The 14,032-nt window shown below is 32.5% G+C and overlaps 1 long non-coding RNA gene across 1 annotated transcript; it reads left to right on the top strand.

Annotated features, from left to right (window-relative positions):
* LOC111638010 lies at window positions 1-5,860 on the top strand. The gene is made up of 3 exons (XR_002758781.1): window positions 1-134; window positions 5,517-5,557; window positions 5,640-5,860. It is a non-coding gene; the product is annotated as an uncharacterized LOC111638010 (long non-coding RNA).
* The last annotated feature ends 8,172 nt before the right edge of the window (window positions 5,861-14,032 follow it).

The raw sequence follows: 14,032 nt of genomic DNA, 5'->3' as shown, positions 1-14,032 counted from the left end.
TTTCAGCTTTCTTATTTAGAAGCAACTATACCTCCTTGGGCAGAAGAAGTTACTTGTGCCTTAGTTCAATCTCCTGATATTGATGTAACGATAGATTCTAATATATTAATAAAGAATTATTTTCAAACACCAAGGTAATTATAATGTTTTATAATTATGTATTCATATATTTGCAACTTATACTCAATAATTTTGGAAGTTTTTTATTTGTTGGTTTTTCTTTTCAAAGTAGGGTTTTTGATTGGTTGATTATTGGAATTGAATGACTTAAATATATTCAGTTTAGCATTATATTGAAAACTGCAGTTTTATTGTAATCATTATTTTTTTAAATGCAAATAAATTGTTTTTTCTTTATCATTAATAAAAATAAAATTATTTCCTACTTGAAAACAAAAATAATTTACATAATAAATTTTTAGATTATATATTTGGCATTCAGATAAGTCCATAAGTCTGTTTTTACTTAATCTTAGATTACAGTCACACCACAATGACCACAGAATAATGGCAAATTAATGTGAAAGCAAACTCATAGACTATTGATTTGCTTTTTGATCCAATCCAGTCAGATACAAAGGCAAAACATGATGGATCAAAGAAAAAACATGCACAGTACACTAATCATGTCCTGTGTTGAAAGAAATATACACAACACCAACATACCGTACAAAGAACATAAAGTTGGAAGACCATCTGATGCAGACAACATTTGCAATTTCTGGTACAAAAGATTTACATCTCTGCACCAGGAAGTAGCCAAAAATTTTACACACACAATCAATAATCCTCAAGGAATACAAAATTTCTTGTTGTAAAAAAGAGAAGGCACTGAGGTCGGCGTTATGTGTGCGTTTTTTTTTACAACCTCAGTGCCTTCTCTTTTTTACAATATAGTATTTTGGCGTGATCGTCAGCAAATTGATCATTAAAATTTCTTACACAGGGCATCACATAACATAAAAGACAATACCAAATACCCTACACATACAGACCAATCACATGCCTTCCTACATTCTACAAAATACTCACTTCATTCATCATGAACAAAATATATCTTGAGCAACAAAAAGGCTGTCATATAAACCACATGGGATGCAAAGAACAGTTACTCATAGACTCAGTCATTTTATGACAAGCACACAAACAAAACAGAAACCTATATGGCTTTCAGCAGCATCCCACTCTTGCTTAGTGCATACATTACACTTATATAAAATACATTTAACATGCACTACATTTATAGAAAACAAAATGCATTACTGTAGAACAATACTACATGTGAGACTTCACAACACATACATCAAAAGAAACCAAATACACATAAGGTGAGATATTTTCCAGGGAGATTTGTTAAGTCCACTCTGGTTCTGTCTGAACTTGAACCCACTGTCCAATAGGTTAAACAACATTAAACATGATATATCAAATACAACAGAACAGCACAATACATATTATCTTACCTCATGTACAGTTCATAATCAGCATAAAATTCTACGCATTAACACATGCACAGCTAAAACCTATTAGAAATTGCACTTGCTCCACTGGCATTCAAACAGAGTTTGTCCTAGACAAATGCAGAATACTTCACGTAGAAAAAGGAATCCTGAAGAAGAATGGTTTCGTATTAGAAATGGAGATATCAATGAATCCATAGATGAGGTCAGTCTAGGAATGTTTAGGAGTACAACAGACAAATTCATAGAACACACACAAATAAAACAAAGATCTACAAAAGAATATGACAGACTAAACTTAATACTAACAACACAGATGAGTGCAAAATACACATTTAAGGCAATAAATACATACTTTGTCCTAGTATTGACATATTCATTTGGAATTATAAGTTTTTAATTTGTTGGTTTTTCTTTTCAAAGTAGAGTTTTTGATACATTGGACACAGACAAACTAGAACAACTCCAAAGGAAAACATGAACAATATTAATGAAACATAACATATATTATTGTAAGTCATCCATAGGCTGACTCTTCCTTATAAAGAGGGAGGATGAGCCTCACAGATATAGTAAAGTATAGTCACTACAAACAAATTCTGACACTGTAGGAGTTTTTCACAAGAAACATCAAGTTTACATAAAACTATAACTCTGGCAGACAGTAACAATACATCATTAAACTTATGCTCTGAGCACCTGAGTTCTCACATAGTTCTACACATAAATAACATAGACACCATTAAGCAGTCATGGACCCAAAAGGCACTTCATGGCAGGCATGCTTATCATTTAGCTCAGAACTATGTTGACAAAACTGCATTAAACTACTGGATGAGTAGGGGATGCCTGTTTGGAGAGAGAGGATTTGTGATTGCTATTCAAGATTGGGTCATCAACACTAAAAGCTGCAGAAAACACATTCTGAATCACTCTGATAATCACTCACAAATGTCTCTTGCAGAAAATACCAAATTCTGTCAGAAACAATACAACATATAATCTCTGGTTGCAAGTTTTTATCATAAATAGACTATTTACATAGGCATAATCAAGTAGCAAATATAGCACACCAAGAGCTTGCACACAAACACAGATTATTAAATATCCAGGTACCATACTACAAATAAAATCCACAGGCAGTATTAGAAAATTACACACAAACTATGTTATAACAGAGCCATAATCACAGATAAAACAATTCATCACAATGGACCTGATATCACTCTCATTGACAAATGCAGTAAGATCACTTATATAATAGACATCTCTGTTCCAAACATACATAACAAAAATTGCTCAAACTGAAAAAATCAACAAGTTACCTCCACTTGCTCAAGAAATAAGACAGATATGGAAGAAGGATAAGGTATTTAATGTGCCTGTTATCATCTCTTCTACTGGTGTTATATCACATATTAGAATAACTAATATTAAAAAGGAATTTTAACATTATAAGAAAATATATATATATATATCATCAACACTCACCAGACATACTGCAAATGCATAGACACTCCAACTGTATTGTTGCACTCCAAATGGAAAGCATGACAAACTAAGACTATAAATCGAAAAAAAACGTCAGAAATTGACAATAATAGACTTAGTTTAAACAGTAAAATACTACAGTTAAAGTTAAAAAAATATATATTTTTAAAATATCATCAACACTACAACAGCACAGACACCCCAACTGCAGTATATCTAGCTGGTGACATTAAACTTTTTAAACTGCTTTTTCTAGTACAAGGTGTCACAGCCATCAGTTGTTTTTTAGATTATTAGTAATTAATTACCTAGAATTAAATAGAATAATGTCAGGTTGCCGTGTAGTCCCTACTCCAGAGCTGTTCGAGAACTGTATAGAGGCAGCTATCTCCGCTCTCAAAGTTAGCCGGAATTCGAAAAGAGAGATTAAAGAACAGATAGAAATCAATCTAGGGAAGGCACAGGAGATGTTCCAATGCCTATTTGATACTTATAAGGAGTTGAAAGAGAAAAAAACAGGCAGAAGAGCTAGGCCTATCTGCTCCAATTACAAGTCTATCCAGCACCCCAAATGAAAAAAAAAATATTTATTCTTATCCATATCCTTGGGAGGAAGGAAGCAAGTCTTTTCATCCATAGCAGATCCTAAGGAAAGGTAAAAAAACATTAGTCAAACATTCGAGTATTCGAGTAAAACAAACAAACTACACAAAAGTCTAGAAACATTAAACCTTAATAATAACATATACATGGCACTATAGAAACCTGCAATATTTGAACACATGTCACATTGTTAAGAAGTTTCTAGATGTTGACACACACCAATAACACAGCTTAATGTTACACTTGTTTGGGTAGCTGTGCCTTAACTTTAGTATGGCATAGAACTTGGCACCAGTATCAGCTGAACATGACATTTACAACAACAACAATAATAATAATAATAAAAGAACATATTGCATTTCTTATGCATTATCACACTGATACCATACCAGATATTACCAATTAAACACTGGTATCAAATTACTGCCAGTCTCTAATAAACAATGGGTTTTAAGCTTTTATTTAGCAAATAAACATTCCTGTGTTTATTGCAGAAAATATGGTATTTTTTCACAAACAAAGATAACCTTAATTCAATGCAAACAAACATTTTCAACCTAGTGATAGATCCAGAGCCGGCCCTACCATAGGGCGAACGGAGCAGCCACTCCAGGCGCTAAGTCCTTGGGGGCACCTCAGTGGTAAAGAAAATTACAGGGTATAAATTAGGGGCAACCAAGGGGGGTGCCATAATAGGATCTTGCTCCATCCTAAAACTTGCCTCGGGCCGGCACTGGATAGATCTGCATCAGTCCATATGACTTTACACTCTATTTTGGGATGTAAATAAGAATGTTATAACATTTCAAAATTTGGAATAACTTTGAAATTCAAAAGTGTCTGTTGACACTTTTGAATTTCAAAAATATATACAATTTAAACCTATGTAATAATATAAATTAAGTAGATGTTATAAATATTATAAAACTTAATAGATGTTATAAATAATATAAATTTTCTTAAGTTAATAAAACCAGTTTTCATGTTTACAAGTCAGCTAGTGGCTAAAATATGAGTGAGGACTAATAGCAAATAGACTTGTGTAGGATACTCTTACCAACAATGGTGGCATTAATTTGTATCCCATTACAAAATGTTTGATTCTTTCTATATGTAAGTTAGTTGTGGAGAGAAGCATTAGAAAACAAGAAAATTGAAACATCAAATGAAGAAAGGAAAAGAGAGCATAGGCTAGTGTCTAAACTGAAACTGCAGAAATTGCAAGGTAAGAAGCAAAAACTGATCCAATATGCTGCAAGTACTGTACTTGGAATTGCTAACAAAATACAGCATCTAAGAAACTCATGCCAATGATGATTGTCTTAAGTCTCACTATGAGAAGAGGTAAATCACTTTTAAATTGAGTCATCTAGAAACTGTGATTTCTTTTGAAGTGACACTTTGTAAGTCCTTTTGGTTATTGAAAAACAAAACTTTTACATAATTATTTAAACTTTTTAAAATAAGTTATTTGTTAAAACTATTTTTTCTAAACAACAGTTTTTACTGAGAAAAACAGGTTAATAATCACATTACAAGCTTATGTTCATGCATGAAATCCAATGTAATAATTTTGGTCAAAGTCAAGCATTTTTAGTTTTAATATTCAGTGGACACCATGTCTAAATAAATTGTTACTGTATAAGCCTAATTCACTATCATTGTAGTGGAACATTGTTAGATAAATATGGATCATTGAAAGAAAAGTACATTATTTTCATTTCTACTTAAGAAGTTTTTTATGGTTAATTTATTAACCAATTTATGGTTCTTTGAAAAACTTTTTAATCAAGTTCTACGGTACTATATTTTAGATTTATTTTGTTTTAATCTTAGAGATGAAAATTGAAAATAATAAAAGTTTTAAATATAATTTGATATTTAAAGCACTATAGATTTTAAACTTAAGTCATGAATAAGTTAGCAATAAACTTACATATTGTTGGCAAAATTTCATTTCAGATATGTTGTTGTAGGAGATATTATAGCAATAAGTTCACAAGGTAAATTTTCAAATAAATTTATTATTTATTTGCAATTTTTAAAATTGTTTTATGTGAAATTAAGTTACCTGGATTTTTCCAGCTGATGTTACATTCAATGAAAAATTTAAAGCTTCCTCATATGTGAGGTAATTATTATGTTTTTATAACATTACTAATATTACATTAATAAAACCTTATTTATTATCAAATTACATTAACATTCTTAAGATAACAAATCTTATCTTAAGAACAGCAATTGATATGCACTTATTTTTCCATTAACCCCTTACACAGGCTTTTCTTGAAAGAAACATGCAATAATGCAACACTTTGCTAGAAGTATTAATGTATGGTTTGCTTGACAGAAACCATTAAAAAAAACTGTTATTCGATTCGATTCATTCGATCATTATAAATTCAAATTTAAAATGAAAAATAGATAAATTAACAAATAAATAAAATAAATATACTAAATACATTGAAGCCACAACAATATAAATAACATNCGATTCGTTCGATCATTATAAATTCAAATTTAAAATGAAAAATAGATAAATTAACAAATAAATAAAATAAATATACTAAATACATTGAAGCCACAACAATATAAATAATAATAATAAAATAAAATAAAATTTGAATTTATAATGATCGAACATTCCATTTATTATAATTTTGAAATACATTCAAATGCCAGTTAACCTGAAGATGGCCTATTCCATTAGGCCGAAAACGTTTGTGTTTAAATAAAGTATCCTTAGTGATAGAAAGTGTTAAATGTTTTATTAAGTGTTTTTTAAAAGAAGCTGAGTTTGATATTTAATTAGTTATATTTTATCCATGGAAATTGTTATTTGAACATAATTATGTAAAGTACTTACACATACAGTATGAAGCCAAACCAGAAAGATAATATTGTTGTAATGATACAAAATAAGGTAAAATTGTTTTTTGATTAATGTTAATTGGTTCTTAATCAAAAACCAATTTTACCTTATTTTGTATCACTACACAATGATTAAAACCAACTGTTGAATTCATGTATATTTCTTGCATATATTACATTCATATATATTAATATAATGTATGTCAATATGCACAATAAATCTGCTTATAACAAGTTACAGAATTTTTCAAATTACATGTAAATATGAAAAATAACTACTATTTTATACAATTACTGAGATTATTTTCATTATCCATGTTTATTTCAAGCAATATACAATTTGGTGATGCTGGTCATTAATTCAATAATGACAACATAAAAGCATATGATTTTGAGCTTTAATTAATTTTACATCCTTTCAAAATAAAGTAATGCATATTACAAAATATTTACAAATTAACAGAAATATAATGTAATTTGGTAAGAGTTTTGAGTGATGTCATCTAAAAATTGCCAATTAAGTGTTATTTTTTGAGTCTGTAGCCAAATGAAAAGTACACAAATAATATATATTATGATAGCATAGTCAAAACTAAATAGATTGCTACAAAATAACTGAAAGATAGATTGGCATTATTATGAACTTTTTAAATATGTATAAATTATTCATAAACCATGTTATAGATAGTTGACTTATGTGTAGTGTAATGTTTTTTTTTTCATTTTCTTTTAACAAGAGTTATGAAGATGATGAAAATAATATTTCCAGATGTTATGTAACAGAAAAAAATTTCTCAGAACTTTTACTTCTAACATTAAACTTTAGAATGTTATTAATTTAATCTCTAATTCTCACTGCTTGAAGTGAAAATAAGAAAATTTTTAAGAATGGTTTCTAGTCTATTTGAAATCAAATTGCTTAAAATGATTTGAAACCATATTTTTACTATTAATGGGAATGTGTTTTGGTCTTTGAAATTGGAACTTTATTTCTCCAAAATTTATCAGCTTAAAATTTTGCATATGAGGTCTGTTCAAAAAATATGCGGACTGACGTCATAAAACAAAATGTACTTTATGTAAAAATTACATGTCTGGGTCTCTTCAAAATACTCTCATTCCCAACACACACACTTATCCCAACAGTGTTTCCATGTGTTGAAGCAGTCCTGGTACGCTTCTTTTGTAATGTCCTTCAGCGCCTTCATCACGTTTGCCTTAATCTTGGGAATCGTCTCAAATCATCTTCCTTTCAGGGTCTTTTGAGTTTGAGGAACAAGAAAAAGTCACAAGGAGCAAGGTCAGGTGAGTAGGGGGTGGGGAAGAACAGTGATTGAGTGTTTGGCCAAAAACTCATGAGTTCTGAGGACTGAATGGTCTGGAGCATTGTCGTGATGGAGAAACCAGTTGCCACTCCTCCACATTTCTGGTCTTTTGCAACGGATGACATCCCTCAGACGTTTCAGAACTTCAATGTAGTAAATTTGGTTCACAAGTGGTGAACAACAGCCTTAGCATCAAAGAAAACTGTCAGCATCACCTTGACATTGGATAGAACTTGGCGAGCTCTTTTGGGTCTGGGGGACCACTTCAAACATGCCGTATACTTCATAGCAACATCACCATAAGCCGTGTTGAGCGTAGCAAATGTTTTAGTCGCAGATTTTCTAAGTTTAACATAAAATTTCACAGCAAGTTGTTGCTCCATCAGGTCATTCATTCTGAAATCCGACAAATGAAAAAATCGCACTTCACTAAAAACCGCGTAGCTAATCAATAAATAAAGATATCTGTAATTGGGAAATGGCTTTATCACCAGACAAACTGTACAAACCTAGCGACACCAAGCTGATTCCCCTGGAACCAACTGGAGCTGCACAATTCAAATAGTTCACATATTTTTTGAATAGACCTTGTATTTATTTATTTATTTAACATTAGTGTTAAAAATATATGTTAGATTAGAAATTTAGAGATTGGCTTCATCTGAAACATACCTAAATTCCTACTACAAAATATGATTTTAATATTTGTATTATTAAATTAAAATAAGCTACAGTTACATATAATTTTAAAATAATAAACATCATTTTCAAATTATATGCAAGAATAGAGACCAATCAGGAATGATTTAAAGAAATAAAATGTTTAAGTGTTAAATGCATTAATATATGACAATACTGTCTACTTATAATAGTAAACTGTTCTAGCCATTAAGTTTTCAATAAGTTTATTGACTAAATTATAATTAACCAAAAATACCACACATGTATAATTAATCTGCATCAATATCCTAATTTAATCAAATTGTTCTTTCAAACACCATAACCGTGTATTTCTATTAATAGGACTTATTATACTGGTGTATAGAATTATAGCAACACAGTCACACAGATTAAAATTGGTTTATTTATGATTACCTGCAGGTAATCATAAATAAACCAATTTTAATCTGTGTGACTGTGTTGCTATAATTCTATACACCAGTATAATAAGTCCTATTAATAGAAATACACGGTTATGGTGTTTGAAAGAACCACACATGTATAATTCAAACTAACAAGAAGACATCCAAACTTTATTTTTAAACCAACAATTGCAAATAGCAAAACAATCCTTTTCCTACAGTTGTTGATTTAAAAACATATGAATGATTTAATAATTACAAAATACACTCCTAAAAAGTGAAATTGCAACACTACAAAGGAATGCATGTAGCCACATTAACAAATTTCAGGACTGGTAGAGATGACAGAGATATGCAAATGATTAAGTTTGTGCACACATCAGGTCATGTGGTACCCAGTTTTGGACAATAAAGACCAGCAGCCAGCTCTGGCCGTAAATGCTTTCAGCTACAGTTTGTAGCAGCCGAACTTTTGAAGAAGCATAGCTGAATGATACCAGTTAACAACTGGGGAACGAGACCATTTTCTGGAGCTGTATGACCTCAGTTTGTCAATGAATGCAGTTACTATGCATGTTGGGCATGATGTGAGTACCATCCAGCAATGTGTGACATGATGGATGCAAAGCATCTGTGAACACACCAGAGGGAATGGATTGCACTGGTGCATGACACAGTGCACAAACTGGCAGATTTGCTGGTCTGTGCATTCTGTTAATTACTGGCATATGAAATCTGAAGCTGCCTGTTGCCATCAACAGATGCATCTGTGTCCACCCAAATCATTCACAACAGGTTGCATGTGTGAGGTCAGCCGATTAGGGTGAGGTTTTTTTCGACAGCCGAGCGGTTCTTTCTGTCGTGTGGGCGCAGAATGACTTCCTGAGACAGGTTTACCATATAACCGTTTATTAAACATAGAAATTTTCCTTACAAATTACTTGTTAGACGAGGTAGCACCCCAAAGCGCACGGATAAAGTTCGAAATAAAGTTCGTAAAAGTCGGTTTTCGTCACTAGTGGATGGACGTTGCCGGTGAAACACTCGGTGGGCCCCGGGGCGTTGATTACGGCTTTCGGCGGCTTCTCGCGGACGAACCGACGAATCTGTCGATTGCTAGGAGCACCCAGAGAACGATGCTTCCACGATGTTCCAAAATGTCCTTTTTTTTTCTAAGATCTGGAGCACAACCGTCCATGAGACGACACACTACGTATCCAAACACCAAGAACCAAAAACTACAAACCAAGAACCTTCGTCTCTTGAGTCGCACAAATTTATAGATTTTTTTACAGCAGTCGCCTCTCCATTGGTCTCTCATTGTCACCTGGTGACAATTCGAAACCTAATGGAGGGCACAGAAGAGGTTAACATAGCGACTGAATATGATCCTCTCTCTCGTCGCGTTTTCCTCGAATTTCTCCGTTTCCATTGTTTAGCACTTTTATGAAAAAAAAAACAATTGCATTGTTCAATCGAGACACCTAATCCGTTTCCTTATCGTCTGAAAAGGATCTCGTTATTTTCGATCGAACCCATAATTCGGACCTCTCAGTCGACCCCTGTTCGGGTCCTCACACATGAAACCTGTTGTGAATGGGCTGCACACAAGGCAGCCAGCAACAGGGATGTCATTAACCACTCAGCACAGAGCTGCATGCCTGGCATAGTGTCATCATCACCACAACTAGACCATGAATGGCATTGGGTGTTGTTTACAGATGAATCCTCTTTCTGTCTGTGGAGGAATGATGGCTGTGGGTGGGTGTGGAGGTATCCTAGGGAACCTATGTGCCAGCCCTTTTTTTGACCCCACACTGGGCATCATGTTTGATCGGTGGACAGCCTTGGTGCACATTTCTGGTACACTGACAGTAGAAAAGTACAACACACAAATTGTAGGGCCTGTAGTTTGGCCATTAGTGCAGACTTCACCAACATGGTATTCCAACAAGACAATGCCTGACCTCATGTTGCATGACAAACTCTCACCAGCCTGGACGGAATTCACATTCTTCCTTGGTTGTCAGGCTCACCTGATTTCTCTTCCATCAAACACCTGTGGGACCTTGTCCAACATGAGGTGCACTGGGACCACCACCACATACTGTAGACCAGAGATGGCAACCTTTTTCTATGTAAGGGCCACATTTCAAAACTTTTGAACTGACATGGGCCGCATACAAGAGAAAAGAGGGAAAAAAATGTTGGTAAATCACAATTATTTATTCATATATAATTATAAATTAGCATAGGTATACTTAATTTAGCTTCTAGAATTGATGTAAATGTAATATATCGGAAATATTTGGTTAAATATTAGTCACTACTAGTTTTAAATTAGTTTCAATGTATCTGTTAGCCTGTTTTTTGTTTTAATTTTTACTAAATTCATTGTGGAAAAACTATTCACATACATAAATTGTAGAAAATAACATTTGAATTTTTACTTTATACTTCCTTAGCTGGGAAATTGATATATTTATTCATATTTTATGTGACACGGGCCACAAAAAATATTACTGTGGACCACGGATTGCCCATCCTTGCTGTAGACCAAGCATGTCAAGCTCACAGCATACAACAATTGTTTCTGGCCAGCCATTATAACATATAAGAAACATTTTAATAAAAATTTTGTAACAACTTTTTCAATATCATTTTACACATGATTATTAATAATGAACTACAATGTTTGCCAATGACTGATTAATATAATTGTGTTGCATCCATTTCCCTTATGCACATTATGTGCAGACACACCATTTCCCCTCACTAATACTAGCAACAAATATTTTAGCTGCCGATTACATACCTACTATCACATGCCAATGCCACATCATTAGTCTTGTACTGACTTGTTAGATGTGCATAACAGGAAATATTTCACTTTTAGAGAAGAAGAAAAATAGGTTTATTTATGTTATGCTTATTAATTTGTGCAGTTATTGACAAGACTATGTTTTGTTTATAAAATCGTACTGCGCAATTTTCTTACCAACTTAGAGGTATGAGTACATATAGAGAGTTGATATGGCACAGAGTATTGGGTGCCCAAATCATTTGCGCATAAAAAAATCCAGACTCATAGGTAGTCAGGGGACTGAGAATTGAGTCAAAATAAAATACAAAATGGTGAACCTCTTCTACAAACAGGCAAAACAGCCATCTCACCCCACCGAAGTCAGGTAGGGGAGAGTACCACCCACAGTCATTCTAAGAAGTGAACTCTGACCTTAGGACTGAATAGGTAGTTTCTTCTATGTTAAATAAAATTTGTAATCTAATTTTGTAAATTTGAGAGTGCTTCAAATATGACGTTAAAATGGTTTTATGTCATTACAAATGGGTTTCTTTAAACATTATCTAGTATAGTAAAATCGTAGGACCGATAAAAATTTGACGCTATATTAGGGTTGTTGTTACATTCAATGACATTATAATCAGATTAAACTGTATATTATTTGTGTAAAATAAAAAAAAAAATAATTTTGGACGATACAATAGCCACGATTATTTTTTTCAAAAATGGGAACTTTTCGTTATGCATAGACAAAAATTCAACCCGGACTGACATGCAACGGAGAGAAATTTTGAAATTAAATAGATTAATTTCATTGAAGATGCATCGTGGACAATCTTGTGGTTGTGGCCGGCAAAGTTTGAACGATTGCATCCAAAAGCAGCGATATCAAAGAAGATAGGAGAATGAGAATGAGACCTGCCTTGAGCATCAAAGTGATTCCGTCTCCGAGACATAGTCTTGTTCCAAATACGGTTTTGCTGTTTTACTTGTTCAGTGTCTGGTGAGTTAATGTTAAAAAAAAACTATTAATTTTTTATTAAAATGTTCTATTATTTTATGTTAACAATTACTAATTTATTTCAGCCATTTGTATTCAGCATGTCTCTATTGAAACCAAGTGGTAGTAAAAATAACAAAAAATTGCTGACAAACATCAAAATTTCCAAGAAAAGTGGGAAATGGATTATTTCTGCTGTGAAATAAAAAATAAAATAATCTGCTTGGTATGTAATAATGTGATTAGTGTTCCAAAGTTATACAACATTAATCATCACTATGAACAACATAAATTAAGATATGATAGTTACGAGAGATTAACGAGACAAGAAAAGTTGAAAGAGCTCAAGTTTGAACTGAAAAAAACAACGGTTCATGTTTACTAAAGTATCACAAGAAAGTGAAATGGTGTTGCATGCAAGTTACGTCTTGTCGGAGTTGATAGCTAAACACTTGAAACCTTTTACTGAAGGTGATTTTATCAAAAGGAATGTCTAATTAAAGCTGCAGAAATTGTTTGTCCTGGAAATGTGAAGGCTTTTCATGCAATTTCTTTGTCTCAAAATACAGTTGTGGAAAGAGTTACTGATATGACTGACAATTTAAGTATAGTAAGGTCTTGCATAATGCAGCAGATACATTCCTAGACAACAAAAGCACTAAATGAAACAGTGTTAAATGAAGTCATTAATACAGATTAAATAGGGAAAGGCAAATATGTGACAAAAATAAACAGATTTTACTTTAATTTTAAGTTATTTTTTATTAATATGCAAAATAATATATGTTAAATAACATACAAACATATCCACACAGAAATGTATAGTTCATTTTTTTGTGATGAAGGTCCTGACTTCTCTGAAATTCTTGTTCTTTTGCAATAGAGTTGTGAAGTTCATTTGTCGCTTTTTTCTTTTCTTAAGCAAATGTCGGTATCAGAAGATCGCATCCAAAATGTCTTGTTTAGCTTTTGCTCTCCTTTCAAAATCTGGATCATTCATTACAATTTGATCAATGATTTCAGTTATCTTATCAAACTTTTACTAAGGAAATCTGTAGAGAAATTTTTTGGGTTCTTCATTTTCAGAATCTCTATTTTCCAGTTCCACATGAATTCCATGTTCTGCCAGTTCTTGAAGGTTGTCATTGGTAAGGCTCTCACCAGAAACCTGCTGTAACTCTTCAATATCCTTCTCATCTGTATCTCCTAGTCCTGCTATATTGATTAGGTTGAGTTTGGTCAACCTAATGATACAGCAATAGGCTCTTCTCATTGAGAATTCTTGGACATCTCCAGCCATAACTTCTTCCACACTTCGTTCATGCATTTATCAGTTAATTCTTGCCAAGTGAAGTCGATATTGCTTATGGTATTCATGATGATATATTTTTTCCAAA

The sequence above is a fragment of the Centruroides sculpturatus genome, unplaced genomic scaffold (genome assembly GCF_000671375.1).
Source record: "Centruroides sculpturatus isolate CEXI.00-Female unplaced genomic scaffold, Cexi_2.0 scaffold142, whole genome shotgun sequence".
Taxonomy (NCBI): Eukaryota; Metazoa; Arthropoda; class Arachnida; order Scorpiones; family Buthidae; genus Centruroides; species Centruroides sculpturatus.
This window is presented reverse-complemented; position numbering and strand designations above follow the sequence as displayed.